Genomic DNA, 8,271 nt, shown 5'->3' with positions numbered 1-8,271 from the left:
GATCCCTCCACCAATGGGAACAGTATTTCCCAGTCCCTACCCTGTCCAGACCTCTCATGATTTTGAATCTCCTCTTAACCTTCTCTTCAACGAAAACAGTCCCAACTTCTCCAATCTATTCATGTAATTTACATTCCTCATCACTGGAACACTGGAGGAGATATTGGATAGGCTGTCTGTACTCAAAGGCACCAGGACTGGATGAGATGCTTCCAAGGATACAGAGGGTGAGAGTGGAAATTGTGGAGGCACTGACCATAATTCTTCAGTCTACCTTCCATTCATGGGTGGTGACAGAGGACTGAAGAATTGCAGACATTACACCCTTGTTCAAAAAAGGGTGTAAAGATAAGCCCCGCATCGACAGGTCAGTCAGTTTAACTTTGATTGTGGGAAAATTCTAGAAAGAATAATTTGGGACTAAATTAAGTAGTCACATGGACAAATGTGGGTTAATTAAAGAAAGCCAGCATGGATTTCTTAAGGGAAAATCATGTTTAACTAACTTGCTGGAGTTTTTTGATTAGGTAACCAAGAGGGTTCATGAGGGCAATGCAATTGAAGAGGTGTGCATGGACTTCCAAAAGGCGTTTGATACAGTGTTGCACAACAGACTTGTGAGCAAAGTTATAGTTCATGGAATAAACGGAACTGACTGAGTGACAGGCAACAAAGAGTAGTGTTTAATGGATGTTTTTTGGGCTGGAGGAGGGTTTGTAGTGGAGATCCCCAGGGGTCAGTGTTGGGACCCTTGCTTTTCCTGATATATATTAATGACGTAGACCTTGGGTTACAGGGCACAATTTCAATGTTTACAGATGATACGAAGCATTGTGAACTTTGAGGAGGATAGTGTAGAACTTCAAAAGGATATAGACAAGTTGGTGGATTGGGCGGACTAGTGGCAGATGAAGTTCAATGTGGAGAAATGTGAAGTGATACATTTTGGTAGGAAGATCATGGAAAAACAATATAAAATAAAGGGTAGAATTCTAACGGGGTGCAGCAGCAGAGGGACCTGGGTGCATATGTGCTTAAGTCATTGAAGGTGTTGGGACGAGTTGAGAGAGTGGATAATAAAGCATACAGTATCCTGGGCTTTATTATTGGGGGCATAGAGTACAATAGCAAAGAAGTTATGTTGAATTCATATAAGACACTAATTCAGCCTCAGCTGGAGTATTGCATCCAGTTCTGGGCACCACGCTTTAGAAAGGATGTAAAGGCATCAGAGGGAGTGCAAAAAAGATTCATGAGAATGATTCCGGGGATGAGGAACTTCAGTTATGAAGATAGATTGGAGAAGTTAGGACTGTTTTCCTTGGAGAAGAGAAGGCTGAGAGGAGATTTGATAGAGGTTTTCAAAATCATGAGGGGTCTGGACAGAGTAGATAGGGAGAAACTGTTCCCACTCGTGAAAGGATCGAGAAGGAGAGGGCACAGATTTAAAGTAATTGTTAGGAGAAGCAAAAGCAACATGAGGAAAAAACTTTTTCATGCAGCATGTGGTTAAGACCTGGAATATACTGCCTGAGAGTGGTGGAGGCAGGTTCAATTGAAGCATTCAAAGGGAGTTAGACAGTTATACGAAAAGGAAGAATGTGCAGGGTTACGGGGAGAAGGCAGGGGAGTGGCATTAGGTGAAACGCTCATTAAGAGAGCCAGTGCGGACACAATGGGCCGAATGGCCTCCTTTTGCGCTGTAACAATTCTGTGATTCTCATGAACGTTTTCTGGACTCTCCAATTTGGTAGGGCCCTACCCATAAGGCTACATTTGCAGTCATCTCCCGTTAGTCCAGTGTGATTCTGAGATCTGTTCGCAACCTGATGTCACATTTGACTCCGAGATGAGTTTCCAACCTCATATTCATCCCAATACTATGACTGCCTATTTCCACCTCTGTAACATTGCCCAATTTTGTCCGTTTCAGCTGATCTGCTGCTAAAACCCTCATTCATGCTTTCATTGCATCTAGACTTGACTATTCCAATACCCTCCTGGCTGGTATCCCATATTCTACTCTCTGTAAACTTGAGGTCATCCAAAACTCTGCTGCCTGTCACTTAACTCGCACCAAGCCCCATTCTCCTATCACCCCTGTGCTTGCTGACTTACGTTGGGTCCCGGTCAAGCAAGGTCTTGATTTTAAAATTCTCATCCTTGTTTTCAAATCCATCCATGGTCTCGCCCCTCCCCATCTGTAATCTCTGGCAGCCCACAACCCTCCAAGATATCTGCACTCCTCTAATTCTGGCTTCTTGTGCATCCCTGATTTTAATCGCTCCACCATTGGTGGCCACGCCTTCAGTTGCCCCAAGCTCTGGAATACACTCCCTACACATCTCCGCCTCTTGATCATGCTTTCCTCCTTTAAGGCACTCCTTAAAACCTATCTCTTTGACCAAGCTTTTGGTCATCTGACCTAATATCTCCTTTTGTGGCTCAGTGTCAGACTTTGTTCTTAATAATGCTCCTGTAAAGCTCCTTGGGCCGTTTTGTTACGCTAAACGTGCTATAAAAATATAACTTGATGTTATTGTTGGGAAGTAGCCATAACCTCCCTTATACTCTGTAGCCATTCTGATATTTCTAAGTGCAGGCATGAAGGACTCAAGATTGTTTGACCTGCAGAGGATATCACAGTTGTGGCAGATCCAACTCGAACCCAACTTCCATACCTGTACACATTCAAGCAGTGATCCCTGCCTAGCAATCAAAAGCAGGAACTGCGCTTGATTTCCCTACTTCCTCCCTCCCAAGCCTGGGACTTGAAGATGAGATCTTACAATCCAGCAGAGGTTAAAGATCAAATTTAGAAACTTCTGATCTGTATTCATTTAACTCATTAAACTATTAAGAACATAAGAAATAGGAGCAGGAGTTGGAGTAGACCATTCGGCCCTTTGAAACTGCTCCACCAATCAATACAAACATGGTTATGAGAGAGCTTTGTGGTCATAAGAAATAACTTGCATTGGCTTAGAAATAATATGACTACTCCGGTGCTTCCCTGGCTGGCATCCCATCTTCCACTGTTTAGAAACTTGAGCTTATTCCAAAGCCCATTACATCAACCCTGTGCTCGCCGATCTACATTGGCCCCCAGTTAACCAATGGCTTGAATTTAAAATCCTCATCATTATGCTGAAATTTCTCGATATCTTTGTAGCCTCCTACAGCCTTTTGAGAACTCAGCATTCCTCCAATTCTGGCCCTCTTTTGCATCTCCGACTTCCTTTGCCGCACCGTTGGCTGCAGTGCCTTTGATCATCTAAGCCCTAAGCTCTGGAATTCACTCCCTAAACCTCTTCATCTCTCTCACCTCCTTTAAATCAATGAGAGAGGTTTATGATTTAAATACCTGTTTGACTAAGCTTCTGGTCACCTGTTCTAATATATCCTTTAGCTCAGTGTCAAGTTTTTTCTGATTATGCTCCAGTGAAGCACTTTGGAACATTTTATTATGTTAAAGGTGCTATAAAAATGCAGGTTGTTGTTATCGTACTTCAACATAAGCCAAAGAACCCCAAAGCCGAAGTCACATGAACAACAAAATGAATAAATGGTCAGATAATGTATTTTTGGTGGTTGAGAGAGGAGTGTTGGCAAGGATATCTCCCTGGTTTCTTCAAATTACGCTATGCAACCTTTTATATTCACCTGAACATTTGTTGACATTTCTGAAAGGCAGCACCTATGATTATGTAGCATATTCTCAGTGCTACACTGAAATGCCAGCCTATATTACGTGCTAAAGTCCAATGTGGGACTTCTACCTCAGAGGCAAGAGGGTTCCCCTAACTGCCCCCACAAAAGGCTTAATTATACCATCCAAAATCTAGGATTAAAGCAGGAAACATATCGGCATACTATTACTACAGGGACTGCTAAAGTTAATTTGCCTAGCATGTACTCTAATCTTGCAAATTCAATTTTGCTAATAAGCTATATTGAGTTATATTGTCCTATTGACAGTTATATTGTCATTTTCAAACATGTGTTATGGTTGATTATTGAATGCAACTAAGTCCATAGTAAGGTAATTCTGAAACCAAGTTCATGCTTGTGTGATAATTATGTTGACAATTGTATTAAACCTTTTTTGAAGTAGTGAAATTAAGAAGGTGTTAGTCGTATATGGAATTTTGTCCCATCCAGTCCTCACTATTTCTGAGATGAGCTAGGTGTTCGGTATTCCTGCCAGTGCTGTAAGTAACACGGAGTCCAGCTTGACAGAGTACTGCTTTGACAGAGTACTTGGAATTTGGTGAGAGGGGGAATTCGGTGCAGTGAAGGAAGAGGTGCTGTTCTGGTCTTTTACAAAATGAGGAGCGGTCCAAGTGTGGGAGCAGTCTGAATGAGGGAGCAGAAGACAGCGAGGCTGGTGAGTAGCTGGTAAATATTTCTAGTTAATAGCATAGAATGTAAAGGCATGGCAGGGAACCTCAGCCCCATGGAATGCGCATCCTGTGCCATGTGGGAAATCCTGGATGCTTCTCTCTGGGTTTCGGAGCTTGAGCGGCAGCTGCAGTCGCTATGGGGCATCCGCGAGGCTTAGAACTTCGTGGATAACGCGCTTCTGGAGGTAGTCAGCCCGAAGCTTAAAAATGTGCAGGCAGAAGGAATGGAAGACCAGCAGAAGGTCAAGGAGGGGCAGGCAGAAAGTGTAGGGATGTAATGAGTGCATCTCGCTCTCCCACCGGTATAGTCAGAGTGATGGTTCATCTGGGGAGTGCAAGCAGAGCCATGGGTGGCTCAGCTGCACAGTGGTGGAGGAAGAAGTATGAGACCAATAGGGATAGGGGATTAGATCGCGAGAGGAACCTAAAGGTGCTTCTGCGGCCGCAGATGTGACTCCAGGGTGGTATGTTGCCTCCCTCGTGCCAGGGTCAAGGATGTCACTGAGCGGCTGCTGGATGTTCTGAGCCTGAGGGGGGAGGATGAACAGCCAGAGGTCGTGGTCCATGTTGGCATCAATGAGATAGGCAGAAGTAGGATGAGGTCCTGAAGACAGAGTGTAGGGATCTAGGAGAGAGTTTGAAAAACAGGACCTCAATGGTAGTAATCTCTGGATTACTCCCGGTGCCACGTGCTACTGAGTCCAGAAATAGGAAGATAGAGCTGATGAATGTGTGCCTGGAGAGATGGTGCTGGAGGGAGCCTTTAGATTCCTATGGCATTGGGACTGCTTTAGGAGAGGTGGGACCTTTAGAAGCTGGATGGGTTGTACTCCAACAAGGCTGGGATCAATGTTCAAGGAAGCCAGCCAGGGGTTTTGACCTCCTCAGAGACACATTGAATGACAGGGGAGACTCTATGTCCGGTCATGTGATCGGCTCAGGAAGGTTTTCTTTCTCATTGGAACCTTTTAAAAACCAGTGAGTTGGACAAAGAGCAGACATTTTGAAACTTAGACCTGACCTGCCTGGAGACTAGAGAAAAAGATCTCTCTCTGTAAAGGAAACCTGCATTTCTTGAAAAGAAATCCTGTATTTGAAAGGTGGCAGATTCCTAATGCCTCCTGTCTCTGAAGAATTCCTACATGCAGTGTGGTTTCTGTTGCCTCCTGTGTTTTGGGAGATCCTAGAACCTGAAGAAAGCTTCTACAGCTGTATTGCTGCTGTGAGTCCTAAACAGACCAGTTGCTGCACCCCAGCTGAGAGACCTATGTGATACCTGCTGTCATTGAATTGCCTTGAACGCCTACCCATCACAGACTGTTCATCAACCTCGCCTGGAGAGACTTCGAGTAGCATCCGACTATTCAACTCTGGAACACCTCACCCAACTGAAGTCTTTCCTACCAGAATGTGACAAACTGAATTATTTTATTATTCCTTTTATTCCTATGAAATAGCTGTAAACCAGAATCCTTTTTGTCACCGGTTAACCATTTTGTTTTGAATGTACGTGTGTGTGCATGAGGTCTAGGGAAATAAGGAGCTTTTCACAAATATAGACTTATCTCATTAGTGTTTAAGATTTTTATTATTTTTTCTAATAAATAGTTAATGTTGTTGTTTAAAGAAACCTGGCTGGTGTGCTTTATTCTGGGGGACAAATAGAGTGCCTAATTGGTTATTCTTCAGTGGGTGGGAAAATTTATTGATATGCTGTGACCCATGGAGAAGTGGGACTGAATTACCAGTGCATTTCTTCCATCTTGGTCATAACAAAGGTAAATCAGTGCTAGGTCAGTGGGACGCATTCATGGAAGAGATAGTAAGGGTTCAGAGTAACTCTGTTGCCTTAAAGAAAACAAAGTGATTATCGACAATGCAGCCGGCAGCTTTGCGCAGCGTTCTGCATTGCCAGGACCGGTTGGCGTATGCGCAGATTACATCATCGAGTAACGCGTGCAGAAAGCGGGGGTGGTGGGAGCAGGGAGAGAGTGGGGGGGGTGGGGGAAGCGGGGAGAGCACGGCCAAAGACCTTGGTGGTGGTGGCGGGTGCGCTGTCCTCCTCTCCCCCCCACCACCAACCCCGGCCCGCCTGCTCGCTCTCTCCCCCCCCCGCCCGCTTGCTCGCTCTCATTCCCCCCCAAACCCGCTCCGCCCGCTCGCTCTCACACCCCCCTCCCCCCACCGACCTGCTCGCTCGCTCGCTCGCTCCCTCCTGCCATTGTGTGCTGCCGTGTGTTTAGGTTGCCTTCGTGTGATTATTTGAGCAGTGCCATCTTTAGTCCTGGAAGCTGCTGATGTCGCAGACTGTGAGGTTTTAGTGGCACAGGCTGCATTTGCGCATGTGCCACTGCAGCACCACCTAGTGGTAGCATTGTCAGCAAGCACAGCCTAAAGAAAAAGTGTGGGACTAACAAATCCAGAGCCCCCTGGATGTCAATGGGTTTAAACGTGAGGATAATGCAAAAAAAGGGAAGATTATGACAGTTACTGAGGACTAAATACCTAGAGGAGTTTCAAAATTGTACGGGTGAAATTAAAAAGGAAATTAGGAAAAAAAGAGAGGGCATGAAAAAATATTGGCAAGTAAAATCAAGGCAAACCCAAAAATTTTTTATAAATACGGAAAGACCGTCATGCTCAGAAGGAGTTGTGATAAAATCAACAATGAACTGGAGGGATTATGACAATAAAAAGTCAACTGTTAAACTGAACCGTAAGAAAATGGGCACATCTGTATCACAGGCAAAATGGAGTAGAGGTCAGGTGACTCCTCCTGTTCTGGCAATCACCAAGCCTGTCTGCAAAGACAACATTCATAAACTGCATCAGAATTATCTCTGGGGAAAACCCATTTAAATTGAATGTTAATTCCATGTTAATGACTCCTACCTACAAGAATAGGACTAACAAAAGTTTGGTAAGACAGGCTGAGTCCATAGCCCAAACCTAGATGAATGGGTGTAAAGTAGCACCATTGTAACAGAATGGTCCCCACCCAGGCCATAAGATAGCAATGTTTTCCATATCCTGAACCATTGTGTGGTCACACCAGGGAAGAGGGCCCTGTGACATCTGACAGAGACTCAAATGTTATGGATTTTTACCTTAAAATGATAGCCCTCTGGAGAGAGTAGGGAGTTCAACAAAAGACTACCAAAAGCCAGTTCCAGCCAAAGGCTGTAAGATTGGTCCAACTAAGGAAAAAGCCCTGCTGCTGAAGCTATACTTCAACTTGCTGAAACAGAGAACTTAAAAAGTGACCACAGCCTCCGGTCTGAAGTTTCAACCACCAGAAATCTACAACGCCTTAGCAAAGTCATCACGACAAACATCCAAGCCTTCACCTTTGAAAAAATTATCCTCCCGAGAAGATTCAACAGATTTCTGTGAAAAACTCTTACATCACATTGGACTTTAATTGCATCCTTCTCTTTTCCTCTTATTCTATTGATTCTTGTGTATGCAGCTGTACAGCAGACATCTCAAAACCCTGGAGAGATATCACCAGCCGTGCCTCCGCAAGATATCAGCGTCCTCTCTCAGGCCAACATCCCTAGTATCGAGACACTGGTCATGGCTAGTCAGTTTTGCTGGGCAGGCCACATTGTCCACATGCCTGACACAAGACTTCCAAAACAAGCTTTTTACGCCGAGCTCCGTCACAGCAAGAGGCTACCTGGAGGGTAGAGGAAACGCTACAAGGATGTCCTTAAAGCCTCCCTGAAAAAATGTGACATCTCCACCAATTTGTGGGAATCTCTTGCCCGAGAATGCCCAAAATGGAGAAGAAGCATCCACGATGGTGCCAACCAGTTGGAACAACGTCGACATGCCCAGGCAGTGACCAAGTGCAAACAGCGGATGG

This window comes from Heterodontus francisci, chromosome 18 (assembly GCF_036365525.1).
Source record: "Heterodontus francisci isolate sHetFra1 chromosome 18, sHetFra1.hap1, whole genome shotgun sequence".
Lineage (NCBI taxonomy): Eukaryota > Metazoa > Chordata > Chondrichthyes > Heterodontiformes > Heterodontidae > Heterodontus > Heterodontus francisci.
Note: the sequence above shows the minus strand (reverse complement) of the source record.